The sequence below is a fragment of the Muntiacus reevesi genome, chromosome 2 (assembly GCF_963930625.1).
Source record: "Muntiacus reevesi chromosome 2, mMunRee1.1, whole genome shotgun sequence".
Lineage (NCBI taxonomy): Eukaryota > Metazoa > Chordata > Mammalia > Artiodactyla > Cervidae > Muntiacus > Muntiacus reevesi.
The window spans coordinates 127,331,207-127,349,644 of record NC_089250.1 but is presented as its reverse complement, the minus strand read 5'-3'; positions in this window follow the sequence as shown (position 1 = coordinate 127,349,644).

Below are 18,438 nucleotides of genomic sequence, written 5' to 3'. Positions count from 1 at the left end.
GTTCTGAATCTCTGTATGTAGGAGTCACTTAACAAATGGAAATCAATACATATATATTGAATACAGTAGACAAGAATAAATGATATTAAGTACAATGGGGATAAAAGTACATTTGATGATGCTGGCAAAAAGAGCATTTCTCTAAGCATGATAATAATACATATTAAATAGTGTTCCACTTTGAACTAATACCAAATAATCTAAAATGGATCAGATGATAGTAAACTATAAACACAAAATATACTAGAAATGTGCTATAGTTTATAACATTTTAAAGAATAAATTAATTCTAAAGCTTTCAGTTTTGATTCCTAAATATTTAAAAGTGAGTAGGCACTTTACCAAGACTTCTTCCAGAGCAGTAGGAAATCGTTATCATCCAATTTCTCACTTTACTGATTCAACAGTTATACCTTATTATCTAGGGTGACATATGTTTGATCATCCAAATGTGTACAATTTTGAGAAAAGGGTTATCAATAATTACATAAGGACAAGAGGTATAAATAGGGACTGTTCCTGGACTGAGATTTGTGATTATCCCAATGAACCAGATTTATCTTTGGATAACAAGCAAGATGGTCAAGTACTGGCAACAGCTTGAAAAATACAGGGACCATCCATCAATGTACATGAACTAAATTAGAATGACCATAAGGAATAATTTAAACAGACTTTAAATGTTTAACATTTTATAAAGATTTGATACCCACTTGTAAGGAAAGGCTGCAAATAACCAAATAAATCTCAGAAATAAAGACTTTTCCTTAAATCTCATGAAAATAAAGCTTTTAAAATAAACGAGGAGGACACAGAGGCCTTCACATAATCACTAAATTACAAAGAACAGATGTGGACCATTTTTAGGTAAATGCGCATGCTGGCAAAAAAAGAAGATACAATAAAACAGCATGCACAGAACCAAACCAGATTGGCTTTTTAATGACTCATACCTGTGTGATTACTAAATACAACAAAAATAAAACTGTTCACTTGACTAGGGCTAACTCACTTTAGCTACTTCAACTGCAAATTGTGTCATTTGCTTGTGTAATGTATTCTTTTTTGACAATCAAATATAATGAGTTTTTTCTGATCTTATAAGTATAGAGACAACCCCTGGTTTGTTTATGTCAGGTCATTATTGGTTTGGGGGACATTCTTTCTTATACTATAAAATTTCTATTCAGAAAGAAGTAATGTCATATTTAGTGATCTTTATAAATCTTTTATGTTAGCATTTATATTTCAAAATAAATTAGGGATTTTACCTTTAAAGTATGTCAGAAGTAAAACTAGAGTTGCTAACGAGGCCAACTCTGTTTTCCTCCATTATCTTCCATACCTACCCCTACTCTAGTTCAGACTATCCATAACATACAATGCAATTGACTGCACTCTTAAGTATTTTGCCTGTTATTTTTCATCACGTCTATTTGAAAAACGGGTCTGGATTTCTAATCATGGTGTTACTTCTTGAAAGTAAAAGCAAGTACTAACACAGGGTGTGTAGCTAAAATTTGATGGTGCGTCTACATTTGAATGTGTGCCAACAGAGAAGATAATAGCTCAACGATTTGGTTGGGGGTAGGGGAAAAGTCAAATCACTAGTATTTACCTTTTATAGCATCATGGTTTTAACATTGCTTTAAATTTCACATTATAATAGGGCAAAATATAAAAATATGGAATAATGTGAGGGAATAATAATTTTAAGACAGAATAGCAATAGGTAGGGCATGGAGTGAAATGATGGAGAATTAAAGTCAACCTAAATTAAGTTATATATTGATTCAGAGAGAAAACTATAGATCAATGTTTCTCAAAATGTGGTTCCCAACCAGCATCTACCAGCACCACTTGGAAATTTGCTAGATTTCTTGGACCTCAACGTAGATCTACTGACTGAGATATTCTGGTGGAGGAACACCGCAAACATCTTTAAAGGCATGCCAGGTGATTCTGATACATGCTAAAATGTTTAGGAACCACTGTTACAGATATGGAGTTCCCATTACAAATACTTGGGAGAAAAAAGTTTTACTAAGATATAGAATATAAAAATCAAAATGAAAAACATATTAACCAACAAAACCAAACCAAAAACAAATTATGTAATACAAAAAACAGAGTAAGGATTGCCAGAGGAGAAAGGGTAATGTGAGTGAAGGAGGTCAATTGTATGGTGACAAATGGAAAGTACATTTTTGGTGGTGGGGTCACTGGAGAGTATGCAGAGGTAGAAATATAATGCTGTACACATGAAATGTATATAATGTTATAAGCCAACATTATCTCAACAAAAACGTTTTAAAAATATTTCACTTCCTGAGTTTTTAAAATATCTCAAGGGAATATGTTGGTAAAAAGGAAAAAATAAACTTGTATTTGCTTAAAATTTTAAGAAAATCTAAAATAACATCCTTAAATATAAAGTTGCATTATTTAATGTCAAAGACCTCAGGCAAGATGGCAGGAGGAATAGCATCTTTGGTGCAAAGATGATAATTAAATCAATCCTTAAAAAGTAATTGAAGTTAGTGAAACAAGACTTAGCAACTGAAAAACAGCAACATACAAGATAACATGTGTAGCACACATGGAAGACATAATCAGACAACAAACAACCCTGAAACCCCACTAAGCGAAAGAGGGGTGACATTCCCAATAATTTCCATTTCTGTCTGTGTTCCTTCCCATCCTGTCTGTTCAATCCCTCAGCTGGAAGTTATCAGTACCTGGGTTTATCATTCTGTTGCTTAAAATTTAAAAATAATTTTATTTTTCTTTAAACAAAAAAAAAATCATTGAAGTTAAATAAGTTCATAATAATCTCATTTTCATCCTTGTAGAATCGTGAGACATACATCAGGCCCATATTCTTAATCTTTTATATTTATAGAGAAATACATGGATTCATTACAGATTATATAACTCTTAAATGACAGAGCTCACAAACTACACATTTCTCATTTTAATTAAAATAATCTGTCTCTCCCTGCTACTCTGACCCCAACCTTAATGGCAGGCAACAAGTCAAGAATTTCAGCTTCTGAGTATGTGAAATAAGGGAAATTATGTCTTCCACCATTTTGTATAGAATGTTGAACACAGAGAACAATGATCTACCAAAATGAGAAATTAATGAAACAATTTCATGTACAGTTGCATCACAAAAGAATAAAATATCTAGGAAAAATTTCAACCAAGGAGGTAAAAGACCTATACTCTGAAAATGATAAGGTGTTAAGGAAAGAAATTTAAGACAACACAAATATAAAGATACATGTGTCCATGGACTAGAAGAATTAATATTGTTAAAATGTCCCTACTATCCAAAGCAGTGTATAGATTCAATTCAATCCCTCTCAAAGTACCAAAGAAATTTTCCACAGAACTAGAACAAAGAATTTTACAATTTATATGGAACCACAAAAGCCCAAATTATCAAAGCAATCTTGAGAAAGAAGAAGAAAGCTAGAGGTACCAGGTTCCCTGATTTCAAACTATACTATAAAGCCAGAGTGATGAAAACAGTATGATATTGGCAGAAAAACAGATACAAAGATCAATAGAACAGAACAATGAGCCTGGAAACAAATCCATGCTTTCATGCTCAATCTATGATAAAGTAAATAATAATAAGAAAAAGACTGCTTTTTCAATAAACCATGTAGAAAAACTGAACAGCTACATGCAAAAAAAAAAAAAAGAAAAGAAAAGAAAAGAAAGAAACTGGACCACTTTCTTATAGCATATATAAAAAAAAAAAACTTCAAAATAGAATAAAGGCTTAAATGTAACAACTGTAACCATAAAATTCTTAGAAGAAAACATAGACAGTAAACTCTTTGACATGAGTCTTGGTACTATTTTTTGGATCTGTTTTCTCAGGCAAAGGCAACAAAAGCTAAAATAAACCAGTAAGACTACATCAAATGAAAAAACTTTTGTGCAGCAAAGAAAAACATCAAGAAAATGAAAAGGCATCATACTGAATGGGAGAATATATTTGTAAATGATATATCCAATAAGGGGTTAATATCCAAAATATATAAACAGCTCATACAACTCAATAGCAAAAGAATAAACTTATTAAAAAGAAATAGGGAGATCACCTGAATAGATAGTCTTCCAAGCAAAACACACTGATGGTCAACAGGAAGGGGAACACATGTAAACCCATGGCTGATTCATATCAATGTATGGCAAAAACCACTACAATATTGTAAAGTAATTAGCCTCCAACTAAATTAAAAAAAAAAAAAAAAAACCTAATAGACATAACTATTTGGAGAATGCATATCAAAACCACAATGAAATATTACCACACACCTGTCAGAAATACTATCATCAAAAATATAACAAACAACAAATGTTGGTGAGGATGTGAAGCAAAGGGAATCCGCCTGTACTATTGATAGAAATGTACATTGGTACTGCCACTATGGAAGTACTTCCAAGAACTAAAAGGAGAATCCTCTATAATTTGCCCATTTCACTTCTAAGTATTTAGTTGAAGGAATCAAAAACATTAATTTATACAGATACATGTACACCCCCTTTTTCAGTGCAGCATTATTTGCAGTAGCTAAGGTGTGAAAGCAACCTAAGTGTCCACCAACATATGAATAGAAAAAAAAGTGGTGTATATATACAATAAAGTATTGCTTGGTCATTAAAGAAAAAAGAAAGAAATCTTGCCATTTGTGACACAGATGGACCTAGAAGGTATTTTGCTAAAGTGAAATCAGTCAAAGAGGAAAAGACAGATACTATATAGTTTAACTTACACTGGAATTTTTAGAAATAAATAAATAAATGAGAAAACAAAACAGAAACAGACTCATAGACAAAGAGGGGAAGGAATGTGCAGTGAGAAGTTGAGTGAAATAGGTGAAGGGTATTAAGAGGTACAACATTTCATTTATAAAATAACTTACAAGTGTATATTATGCAGCATGAGGTCAACACTACTGTGAGAACTTTGTAAGGTGACTGATGGTTACTAGACTTACTGTGGTGATGATTTCATAATGTATTTAAATGTTGAACCACTATGTTCATTCCAGACAAGAGTCATGATTTTCAAAGAAGAATGCCTTGGTTTCTTTGATAGCAATAGGGTTAATTAGTTAGCTGGAACAGGGTCTTTATATAGGGGAAAATATATATCAAGGAATCCTGTGCTAGAATGAGGACACGATGATTCCTTCCATAAACATATATGTATATAAGTAGCAATATGGACTGAAAACAGAAGCATGTACTGTTTTTATTTGTACTTATGTAAAAGAAAGCTGAGTGTTACCACATCTACAACTCATTAAAATACAAAAACTAAATACCCAGTGCTCAAGAAAATAAGAATCCAAAAGTAGAGAACCACATGCAGTAACCATGTTGGTGAGAGATCAGAGAGGATTTTAGATTTATAGCATAGAATGACTATGCAGGTGACAAATAAGATAAGGAACCCCAGCTTCAAATCAACATGGATTTTATCTCAAATGTATAATTAAATATAATACTCATTTGTATATGAAAGAATAAAAAGATTGCATTCAGCCACTATTATAAATACAAGAATGAATGAAGTGACTCCAATATTTTTATTTCAAACATTATCTTTGAGATATTTGAGAATGTCATTGTCAGTGATTACAAGGAGTGAGGCCAGTACAAGGCACATAACTGCCTTTCCATATGTGCATGTAAGTTTACTTAACAAAAATCAATAAAATGATAACTAAACTGACCAACAGATTCTGCCTGTCAACATAGGAGATGCAAGTTCCATAACTGGTTCTAGGAGATAGCCTAGAGAATGAAATGTCAACCAGTATTCTTGTCTGGAAAATCCCATGGACAGGGGAGCCTGGTGGGTTATAGTCCATGGGGTTGCAAAGAGTCGGTCACGAATTAGTGACTAAAATAACAAGACTGACCAATAATATTAAAAACATCTTAAAAAGGGAATTCTATAAAATATGGTTTACTAAAGTCTGTAAAAATTGTTTTACTAAAATATAATTTTACTATCATTTACTGTGATGAACCATGTTAAACTTAGTAAGAAACATCAACTTCAATTACTAGGAAATTACCTTCCATGTTTTCATCCATGACTTGTTACACACTTTTTTCTTTTTTTTTTTTTTCCAAAGCATCTCCACATATAAGTTGTGACAGTTACATACCTCTATGTGACAGTTACATACCTGTCATGTGAAGCAAACAAATGACTTCCCTTGGTATTGACTTTGGGGGCAATGCCAACTCTGAGTTTGCCACTAGAAGTAAGAACAAAAGCTTTTGATTTTCCTTTGTCAAAAGCATTGACTACTGCTTTTACAGTAAGGATGCTTGAAAGGTGACAAATCTCATTAAGAATGAATTTTTAAAAAGTAGATGGAATGGAATAATATTTCAATCAATATTTAAGTGAGGTATTCCATGGTCAAAGTTAGTCAAAATTAGTGACTTTTGTTATATAGGAAAATCTTGAGTCATGATTTCTTAGCAATAGTTAGATAACTCACCATTGAGTCCACTTTCAATCATGAAAAAGTGAAAAGTGCTAGTTGGTCAGTCTGACTCCTTGCAAGCCATGAACTATATAGCCCACCAGGCCCCTCTGTCCATGGGACTTTCCAGGTAAGAACACTAGAGTGGGTTGCCGTTCCCTTCTCCAGTGGATCTTTCTACCCCAGGGATCAAACCTGGGTCTTCTGCATTGCAGGCAGATTTTTTTACCATCTGAACCACAAGGAAAGCTCAACTTTCAATCATTGTTTACAGTAAGTCCAGTTTAACTCATATTTGTCTGAAATTTTAAACCCCATGACAAAGGCTTTTGTCAACATAATACAACCTAAACATGGGAAACTGTTGTCAAAACATCTAACATCTTTGTTCTGTTGCAAACTTTTGATCCAAAGTGGTGAGTATATTCTCTATGTCTCCTTTCTGAGTATACAAATCTAAGTGATCATACTTCCTTCCCCAAATTGCTTGCATTTTGTAGTTTAGAGTACCTGCACTTGCTTTCCCACCATAGCCAGAATAAAACGGACAATGCTCTTTGTTAGCTCCTCCAACCCCTTGTAATGCTACTTCACTTAATCAGCATGGTGATTTTTTTTTTCCCACCTAACTAACACATTGGGCTTTAGAATTCTCTCTTGGAAATTACAGAAAAATTAGTGGAATAGAAATTTAACCAGAACTAGAAGCATTGTTTTGCTTTGTTTTGTTTTTACTACAGTACTCTATATTGACACTTAGAAGAATATGTAACTCTCAAGATTTACATGGAAATAAAAAAAAAATTAAAAGAGAATCTTACAGTCACTTATCTGTGCTAAGCTGCTTCCACTAGACCATTCAGGTATGACTTAAATCAAATCCCTTACAACTATACAGTGGAAGTGAGAAATAGATTTAAGGGACTAGATCTGATAGAGTGCCTGATGAACTATGGATGGAGGTTTGTGACATTGTACAGGAGATAGGGATCAAGACCATCCCCAAGAAAAAGAATGCAAAAAAGCAAAATGGCTATTTGAGGAGGCCTTCCAAATAGCTGTGAAAAAAAGAGAAGCGAAAAGCAAAGGAGAAAAGGAAAGATATACCCAATTCAATGCAGAGTTCCAAAGAATAGCAAGGGGAGATCAAGTCTTCCTCAGTGATCAGTGCAAAGAAACAGAGGAAAACAATAGAATGGGAAAGACTAGAGATCTCTTCAAGAAAATTAGAGATACCAAGGGAAGATTTCATGTAAAGATGGGCTCAATAAAGGATAGAAATGGTATGGACCTAACAGAAGATATTAAGAAGAGGTGGCAAGAATGCACAGAATAACTGTTAAAAAAAAAAAGATATTTATGACCCAGACAGTCATGATGGTGTGATCACTCACCTAGAGCCAGACACCACTGAGCGACTGAACTGAACTGAACTCCTGCATTGCAGGCAGATACTTTACTGCTAAGCCACCAGGGAAGCCCCACATTAGATGATAGTTATTTCTTAATACTTGGAATTGTCATATTTTCTTTTCACCTGGATGCTTAACCCAAGATTAAATCTGAAATTGTGTAAAATTCTGCACACAAGTTTACACATAAAAAATATTTTACTTATCATTTTTATAGATGAATCCAGTTTTTATTTAATTTAGGCAAATTACAGGTATGTTATCCCTCAAGATTTGCATTACTTTAAGCTATGATATTATAAGAAAATTAGACCTCAAAAGAATTCTTGCCCTTGGTTTCTCAGGTTTCATCACAAAGAGGCACTATTTATGGAAGAAGATTCTCTTTAGCTTTTATTTAAGCTCATTCTCTGTCCTTGGTTTTTAAAGAAATGTTTTCTTTCTGCAAGGGGCAGAAGTGTTACATTCTCACTTATAGTATCTGAATCATGTTCTGTTTTTGTTTGCCAGAGATTCTCCCAGTTATAGCTTTGATTACTCAGAGAAGGTAGGCCATATTCTTGCAAGACCTTTTAGTAGTGAGCATTTTGATCTTATTGACTTTTCTTAAATATTCTACAGACTAATGATTATAAGCTAAGTCAAAACAAAGATTTTAATTTTGTTCTTGGGAGGCAATATCTTCATTAATGAATTCTTCAAATAAAATGTGAAACAACACTAAAAAGTCAAGGCCCCATTTAAAATGGATTAAATATTTCAAATATGTTAATAATAAAAAATAGTAGCTTCTGATTAGTAAGTAGGACAAAATGTAGCATTAATACTTTAATAGAATATAAATAATAAAATTTTCAAAGCAACAAAATTAAATATTTGGTTCTTAGCCTAAAATTATTTGTCTATTTCTTAAACAAAGCTAGGTATTCAGTCGTATTTTAAAAGAACTTTTTTTCCAATCGTAAGCAAGGTATTGAAGTGTTTAAATGCTGAGGAGGCACTGGTAAGAATATTTGGTTTATATGTGAGCAGATGTGTCAGAGCTTTAAAGTGTTTGTATAAATTTTCCTATGCAAAATATTAATAGATTTCTGTTGCTGTATATTTCAAGTTTTCCATAAAAACAATTGTATAGAACTAGGTATTATCTTTACATGATCTCTTCTTGGTCGGTACAACTTGGTATACCATGTACCAACCCTTTTTTGTTACAATTAACAAGTAAGATTTATTTCACATGTACTCTGAGCTACTATTATATAACCTACTATGCTGCTAGCTATTATTCAATGTACTTGGATATTAAAACACATAAGTAACTATCAAAGAAGGAAAAAAGATTACTGAAAGTGTAATACATAAAGTGCCCTGGGAACTTAAAAGAAAGGTCTCTGCTGGAAATTATACATTTGAAAAATTACTTCACTTAGCAATATAGTTAAAGGGACATGTTTAACTTTCCATGGATTAATTTTTCCCTATTTTTGATAAAGACTGAAATACAAATATCAAGAAGGGACCTGGTTTACAACAATGAGGTCTAGCACATATGTAGTTTTCATATATACTTTATGTAGCTAATAATTTTAAATTAATATAAAAAGCACTCCAAACCTAATCACCCCTTCACTAGCAAAAGATACACATTTTTTGTTTTTATTTGCCATCTCTCAGGATTTTGCTAACAGATACTGACATTATGACAAAATCATTGACTTATGAAGTATATTTATACATTTTACTTTTTATGTTAAAGTAGAAAGTTTTACTTAGGGAAAACCAATAATTTTAATGATCATGAAAATTAACAGCTAAATTAGGATATCCTAAAAATCAACACAACAAAAATTACGAATACTTTAGAAAAGGAATTAAAGAAAATATGTAACTATTGTTTCCAGGAAAATTAAACTTATAAATTAATCAATTAAATAACTTTGGACAGCATTTTAAATAAATAAATATATGTACCAGTAAAAGAATTACATTTCATAAACTTGATCAAATGGGGCATGAACACATATTAAATGTTTAACTTGTGTAAATCGATCTTATCTCTATTTTCCATCTATTAACTTGAGCTATAATTTCTTATGAAGAGAATCAAAAGCATAGTATTTCCTGAGGACTTTGTAATCCACCCTTCCAAGCACTCTCCCAGGTATGACTTAAGATGATGCTGTTAAGATTATTTTCTTATTAAATGCAATATTGCACATTATGAGACTTTTGTAGCTGTGTTATGAATGATTTTTTCTTCTAACTTCATCCTTCTTACATGGATTGGTCTTTTTTTTTTTTTTGGATTGGACTTGAACTGAACCCTTGATGCCATTCTTACTGTTTTCTAAAACCGTCTTCTTGTATTCAGTTTCCCTTTCCTGTCAGTTGATTTTTGTTTCTGGACAAAATATGCATTAAATACAAGGTATTGAATGTAATAATAAAAACATGCCCTGTCACTTACATTTCCCTAGCTTTCTTAAGCCTTTTGGGATATTTATTCCAATAACAGATGAGTCATCTCATTCATAAAACTGCATCATATTTGGTCCTAGCCTAGTAACATGAGCAGTGAACTATGAAGGCCATAATTCCCTAGTGAATTATTCACTGCTCAGAGGAGCTGGAAGTCTTTAGCACAAGAGAATCAGTCTCCCAGCCCTTGTCTTTTTCTCCATTTTTCTCTCTTCCTTTCTCTTGTCAATCTCAATCTGTCTGTCTCAATCTGCTCTAAAATGTGTACTGAAATTTTTTAAAAAGTCAATTGCTAATATATCCTTCACTGCAATAAAAAAGTACTTATTTTCTTATTGACCTAGCTATTGTTTTTACTTTCTGAAAAGAGAGTCAGTTACTTGGACATATTTTTAAAAGCCAAATTTTAATGAACAGTGTTAGAGGAACATGTATGAGGAAGCAGGGAGAATATCTATTAATGGGTTTTAATACGGAAACAAATTTCCATTTGCTGATTGGACATTTTTTTGGTCTCTCACATTAAGAACCTACCTTTCCTCTATAGATGCAACTATGAATAATAATTTCCCTTGGTACCCTCACTGTCTAAGCCCTTTTGTAAGCAAAAATGCTTTGAAAATGTGATTCTTCTGACGTCCCCTTGCCCAGAAGACTAGAATCAAAGGTAAGAAAAAATTTATTTGAAAGCTGAATAAGAAAAAAAAGTGAGGAAAAATGTGAATACATATGTGAATGTATTTATGAAAAATCATGCATATTGATTCAATTTGGTAAATAATTCATAGGCAGTTAGTTCATATTTTATAAATTCTTGTAAAACAGTAAGATTTTTAGTGCATAGTATACTGTGTTTCAGTTCAGTTCAGCCACTCAGTTGTGTCTGACTCTTTGCGACCCCATGAATCGCAGCACGCCAGGCCTCCCTGTCCATCTCAAACTCCCGGAGTCCACTCAAACTCATTCCCATCGAGTCAGTGATGCCATTCAGCCATCTCATCCTCTGTTGTCCCCTTCTCCTCCCACCCCCAATCTTTCCCAGCATCAAGGTCTTTTCCAATGAGTCAGAGGGCAGACAAACTAAACCATAATCACAGAAAACTAGCCAATCTGATCACAGGACCACAGTCTTGTCTAACTCAATGAAACTAAGCCATGCCGTGTAGGGCCACCCAAGATGGTCGGGTCATAGTGGAGAAGTCTGACAGAATGTGGTCCACTGGAGAAGGGATGGCAAACCACTTCAGTATTCTTGCCTTGAGAACCCCATGAACAGTATGCAAAGGCATAACGATAGGATACTGAAAGAGGAACTCCCCAGGTCGGTAGGTGCCCAATATGCTACTGGAATCAGTGGAGAAATAACTCCAAAAAGAATGAAGGGACAGAGCCAAAGCAAAAACAATACCCAGTTGTGGATGGGACTGGTGATAGAAGCAAGGTCCAATGCTGTAAAGAGCAATATTGCACAGGAACCTGGAATGTTAGGTCCAAGAATCAAGGCAACTTGTAAGTGGTCAAACAGGAGATGGCAAGAGTGAATGCTGACATTCTAGGAATCAGCGAAGTAAAATGGACTGGAATGAGTGAAATTAACTCAGATGACCATTATATCTACTACTCTGGGCAGGAATCCCTTAGAAGAAATGGAGTAGTCATCATAGTCAACAAAAGAGTCTGAAATGCAGTACTTGGATGCAATCTCAAAAATGACAGAACGCTGTTTGTTTCCAAGGCAAATCATACAATATCACGGTAATCCAAGCCTATACCCCAACCAGTAACACTGGAGAAGCTGAAGTTGAACGGTTCTATGAAGACCTACAAGACCTTTTAGAACTAAACCCAAAAAAGATGTCCTTTTAGTTATAGGGGACTAGAATGCAAAAGTAGGAAGTCAGGAAACACCTGGAGTGACAGGCAAATTTGGCCTTGGAGTACGGAATGAAGCAGGGCAAAGGCTAATAGAGTTTTGCCAAGAGAATGCACTGGTCATAGCAAACACCCTCTTCCAACAACACAAGAGAAGACTCTACACATGGACAGCACCAGATGGTCGACACTGATATCAGATTGATTATATTCTTTGCAGTCAGAGATGGAGAAGCTCTATACAGTCAGCAAAAACAAGACCAGGAGCTGACTGTGGCTCAGATCATGAACTCCTTATTGCCAAATTCAGACTTAAACTGAAGAAAGTAGGGAAAATCACTAGACCATTCAGGTGTGACCTAAATCAAATCCCTCATGACTATATGTGAAGTGAGAAATAGATTTAAGGGCCTAGATCTGATAGACAGAGTGCCTGATGAACTATGGACGGAGGTTTGTGACATTGTACAGGAGACAGGAATCAAGACCATCCCCATGGAAAATAAAAGCAAAAAGGCAAAATGATTGTCTGAAGAAACCTTACAAATAGCTGTGAAAAGAAGAGAAGCAAAAAGCAAAGGAGAAAAGGAAAGATACTCCCATTTGAATGCAGAGTTCCAAAGAATAGCCAGGAGATATAAGAAAGTCTTTCTCAGTGATCAATGTAACGAAATAGAGGAAAATAGAATGGGAAAGACTAGAGATCTCTTCAAGAAAATTAGAGATACCAAGGGAACATTTCACTCTAAGATGTGTTTGATATAGGACATAAATGGTGTGGACCTAACAGAAGCAGAAGATACTAAGAAGAGGTGGCAAGAATACACAGAAGAACTGTACAAAAAAAGATGTTCATGACCCAGATAGTCACATGGTGTAATCACTCACCTAGAGCCAGACATCCTGGAATGTGAAGTCAGGTGGGCCTTAGAAAGCATCACTATGAACAAAGCTAGTGGGTGTGATGGAATTCCAGTTGAGCTATTTCAAATCCTGAAGCTGATGCTATGAAAGTGCTGCACTCAATATGCCAGCAAAGTAACAAATGTTAATTCATTTAATCCTTTCAAAAACACTACTTGATATATGAGCAAATAGAGACAGAAATAATTTGTCTAATACTGTACAGCTAAATATTAGAGCTAACATTCAAATTTAGGCAGTCTGGCTCCAAAATCTCATCTCAATGCTTTGTCTACATGTGCATAGCTCTTTACTGCTTAAAATCAAGGTGTGTGGCTTCCTGAAAAGCTAGTTTACATGTGTAAAGATTTTCAAGGTACATCAGCACCACCTCAAGTTTAGTATATAAAAAAATGGGAACATGACGTGAAAAAACATAACCATAATTTTGTCTCCTTTGTTGGTGAACATCAGATTTCCCAAATGGTTTCTACCAGAGAAGTTAGTCATTCTAGAAATGCTGAAAGTATTAAATAACAAAGTAAAATAAAGCAATGATTGTCTAAGAATAAAGTGGAGGAAGTGACAGATTTTATTTTCTTAGGCTCCAAAATCACTGTGGATAGTGATTGCAGCCATAAAATTCCAAGATACTTGCTCCTTGGAAGAAAAGCTATGACAAACTTAGTGTGTTATAAACAGAGACATTACTTTGCTGACAAAGATCCACATAGTAAAAGCTATGGTTTTTTCCAGCCATCATGTATAATGTGAGAGTTGGACCATAAAGGATGCAGAGCACTGAAGAAATGATGATTTCAAACTGTAGTGCTGGAGAAGACTCGAGAGTCTCTTGGACTGCAAGGAGACCAAACCAGTCAATCCTAAAGAAAATCAACCCTGAATATTCGTTAGAAGGCCTGGTGATGAAGTTGTAGCTCCAATACTTTGGCCACATGATTTGAAGGGCCAACTCATTGAAAAACACTGTAATGTTGGGAAAGATTGAAGGCAACAGGAGAAGCAGCCAGCAGAATATGAGATGGTTAGGCAGCATCACTGACTCAATGTACATAAATTTGAGCAAATTCCAGGAGACAGCAGAGGACAGAAGCATCTAACATGCTGCAATCCACGTGGTCACAAAAATTCAGACACAAGTTAGTGATTGAACAACAACAATTTCAGAATAAAGCACTATAAACATAGGCCAAGAAACCAATTAAAGTCAGGAACTTACTGTCAAAAGAGAAGGATAAAAGTGATACAATCAGGTCAGAGCAAACTTTTAGAGAAAAATGACTGTATCAGAGCTTATTTTACATGAGGAAAATAGATGCAAGTCTATTACTCTAAATTTATAAACTTGTGAAATGACAGGTATGGTGTGGAGGCAGGAAGAATTATAGAAAAAATATTTGGTGCCACAGATATCCAAAGAATATTCAGTGGCTAATAATAGGTAAAACACTAAAAATCCTTAAGGGGAAAATTAAGAAATATGTGAGCAAATTGGTTTTAGGATACTGTTTGAAGACTAAGAATGATCTGATACTACAAGCTAGATGATTAATGATAGAAGAGGTACGTATGAGTATTTTCTGTGGGTCTCTCCAGCTTCTGTACATCTTGTGAGCAAAGGCAGGGATAGCTAATGTTTTGAACTTCCTTTCAAGAATGTCGGCAATGAAAATAGCTTGGAGAGGAGATAGTACTGACCTTGGCCAAGGAAAAAAAAAAAGGAAAGCTTCTCTTCTACAGCCACTTGCCACAAATGAACTTGTCCTCTGCCCACTGGTTCCCTCCCAGGACTCCTATGGTTAGTTCACTGGGGCAAAATAGTCTGCAAATTTCAAAGAAAGCTTTTCTAAAAAAGGAGACAGTGTCAGGGAAGTAGAGGTTAGAGATAAAGGAGAAACCTGATTATGAAGTGTATAGTTTGAATTCCTTTATTCAGTTGTAGCTGTATTCATCCTACCCTTGTAAACTTAGATAGGGAGGCTAAGAAATTCTATTTTTTTTGAGCCTGTCTGAGTCATTTTCAATCATGGCTATACAAAACAATTCGTAATTGTACTAGTCACAAACCAGTCTGGTAATTCGGCACCATGGTGTCTCTCTCTCTCTCTCTTTTTTTTTTTTTCTATTGTTCTGAACTCCTCTACATGATAGACAGAGAAATGGTTCCCCAAAATACCCACATCCTAATTCCTAGAACCTGCAAATGTGCTCTATGAAGCAAGAGAATTAAGGACTGCTTATCAGCTGACTTTAAGATAGCAAGATTGTCGGTGGTTGGCCCAGAGTAATTGGAGGAGCCATAAACAGTATAAGAATGGGTTAGAAAAGAGATTAGAGTATTGCAATGTGAAAAGGACTTGCTGGCTTTGAAGATGAAGGAAGGAATTCCCATAAGGCAAGGTTACAGCTACTCAGCTAGTCTCCCCAGAAAGGTACAGAGCCCCACTGACATTTTGATTTTAGCCCAATGGGACTCATACTGCATTCTTTCCTATAGAATTGTGAAATAATAAAACTATTTTTAAGCTGTTAAGTTTCTGGAAATTTGTAGAAAACTAATACACCTACCTAAATTCAGTCTTAGTGGCCATGAATCTCTTTGAAGGAGCTTCATCTTAGTACTGTTAATAGCACTGTTTAATGAGAGTTTTCATGGCACAGTGACTTAGGTCTGTTTCAGAGGAAAAGATGAGCTCCTTTGCAGCTGTTAATACTTTGGGCTCTGAGGTAGCTAATTAAATCTTCGTTATCTCAATGATGCCTATAGACACATTAATTATGATACCCATCTCAGGTTGGTCTGAACAATTTCTTGTCCTTTGTAAACACACCTGATAGTCTGAAGGGAACTAGAGCCCACACTGTACTTTCTAAATCTCTAGAAAATTTACCTCTTATACCTGGAGAAACCAATTATTTATGTTGATAGAGAACTGTACAGTGAATATGCCTGAGTTACCATACAAAGCACATAAAAAGAAGTGTCTTTAGGTTTTAATCACATGTGTGTGTTTGCTAAATTGCTTCAGTTGTGTCCAACTCTTTGTTATCCTCTGGACTGTAGCTGGCTAGGCTCCTCTGTTTATGGGATTCTTAAGGCAAGAATACTGGAGTGGGTTGCCATGCCCTTCTCCAGGAGATCCTCCTGACACAGGGATCAAACCCACACCTCTTACATTGGCAAGTGGATTCTTTACCACTAGTGCCATCTGGGAAGCCCTTAACCACATGAAATAATAGCAAATACAATGTGTAAAATACATCTGTTTTTATGCAAAAAGTACATTACATAGAAGTACAATACATGTAAATCCATGGCTGATTCATGTCAATGTATGGCAAAAATCACTACAATATTATAAAATAATTAGCCTCCAACTAATAAAAATAAATGGAAAAAAAAAGTACAGCCTTTCACATAAATTCATTGTGCATACCTAAAACAGCTATCTTAGTATCAAATAATAATCACTCACTTATTCATATTCTCTGCAACTAAGTGCATCTGGCATGGAATTCCAGGCCAGTCTCAAACTATTTGCTTTATTTACCAACTAGGAAATACTTGAGAATCCTTTTAGAATATTCCTTGTGAGTTGCATGAAGATTTAGAGAAGATCTGAAATTTTCAAATAATTGCCTGAAATTAAAATTTGCACACAAAAAATTTCATACTACCAGGGTATAATTTAATAAATTCATGTTTTATTTCACTTTTATTGAATTTAATAAATTTATATTGGAGATTCCTTAAAATTAAATTTCAAGGGAAGATTGTGAAATATTCAAGATGAAAGTGAAAAGTATTCAGTAGTGTCCAACTCTTTGTGTTCCCATGGACTGTAAGCTACCAGGCTCCTCTGTCCACGGAATTTTCCAGACAGAATACTGGAGTGGGTGCCATTCCCTTCTCCAGGGGATCTTCCTGACCCAGGGATAGAATCTGGGTTTTTTACATTATAGGCAGATTCTTTACCATCTGAGTCACCAGGAAAGCCTCAGACAGAAACACTCCTAATTTGTGGATGGTAAGAAATTTTAAATACCAACATTCTAATGGAGAAATGAAACATCATTAACACTAATGATGTTACTGGCTCAGCTCATTTTTTTGTAGAATGTTTAAAAAAAAAAAAAAACTCTTCCCCTTTTTACTCTTTGATCATCTCTTTTCTGTTTGTCTAATTGACCATGATGCCTAAGAAAATATTATTTCATTTTTAAGAGTAAAACTATTTGTGATATTATGTTAAAAGATAAATGGAGTTGAGATTGGAACAGAGAAGATTTTGAAATTCCCTATTAAGTTGGTAATTCAGTATACCAACTGTGGATCAAAGACATTTGTAAAGATACACATTCACAGACATTGTAAATAACTATCTTAAATCTTGAGTAAAAATAACCTTTACTGAAAAATTCTGCAGTACTTGCTGTTACAATAAAGTTCAAGTGAGTCAAATAATTTAATGATAGGAAAAATTCTATACATTTAAGTAAAGCAAATATATGTTTAGTCAATTCAGCATCTAATGTATAAAATAAAGATACTTGAGAAAGTTTATATGTTTTAATCTTGAGAAGCATTTTTTGTAGTATTGAACTTTCTTAAACCCAAAGGGCCTTATTTTGTGTAAATGTAATTATTTTCAACTCAAATATATAAAGTTTCAAATTTGACAATTATGTAACAGTTTAAGTTAAAAATAAATTTCTTAAAAAAATGAATTTCTTGAATTATAGTGTCTACTAGTTATTTCCCTTTAGGTCTAAAGTCTTAAGCCTTAAAAATCCTTGAGATTATTTCACTGGCAGCTCTTAATAAATATTTTATTTCCAATTTGTTGTCAGAGAATGAAAGTGTTGATATCCTAATTATATTATCAATCCAGGATAATTGAAATGATATATTTAACCATTCAACAGAACAAGGAGAATTGATGGAAAATGTTACTAGCTTCTTGCCAAAGAACTAGATCCTAATACTTTAGAAGGAGTTACTTCAACCTCTATGCTAAGGGAACTATGGGTGCTCTATTTCATTCTGTCTTTAAAGAGTTTTCACTGATTAACTGGAGCTGAGATAGCCACTTATTCACAAATCTAGTCTATTGCTAATTCTTGCACAAATCAGTTTTCAGAAAGACGGTTTTTTTTATTATCTTAGCACCCATATATATGACAAAGGTACTTTGGCTTGTGAAGAATGAATATAGCTTCTATTC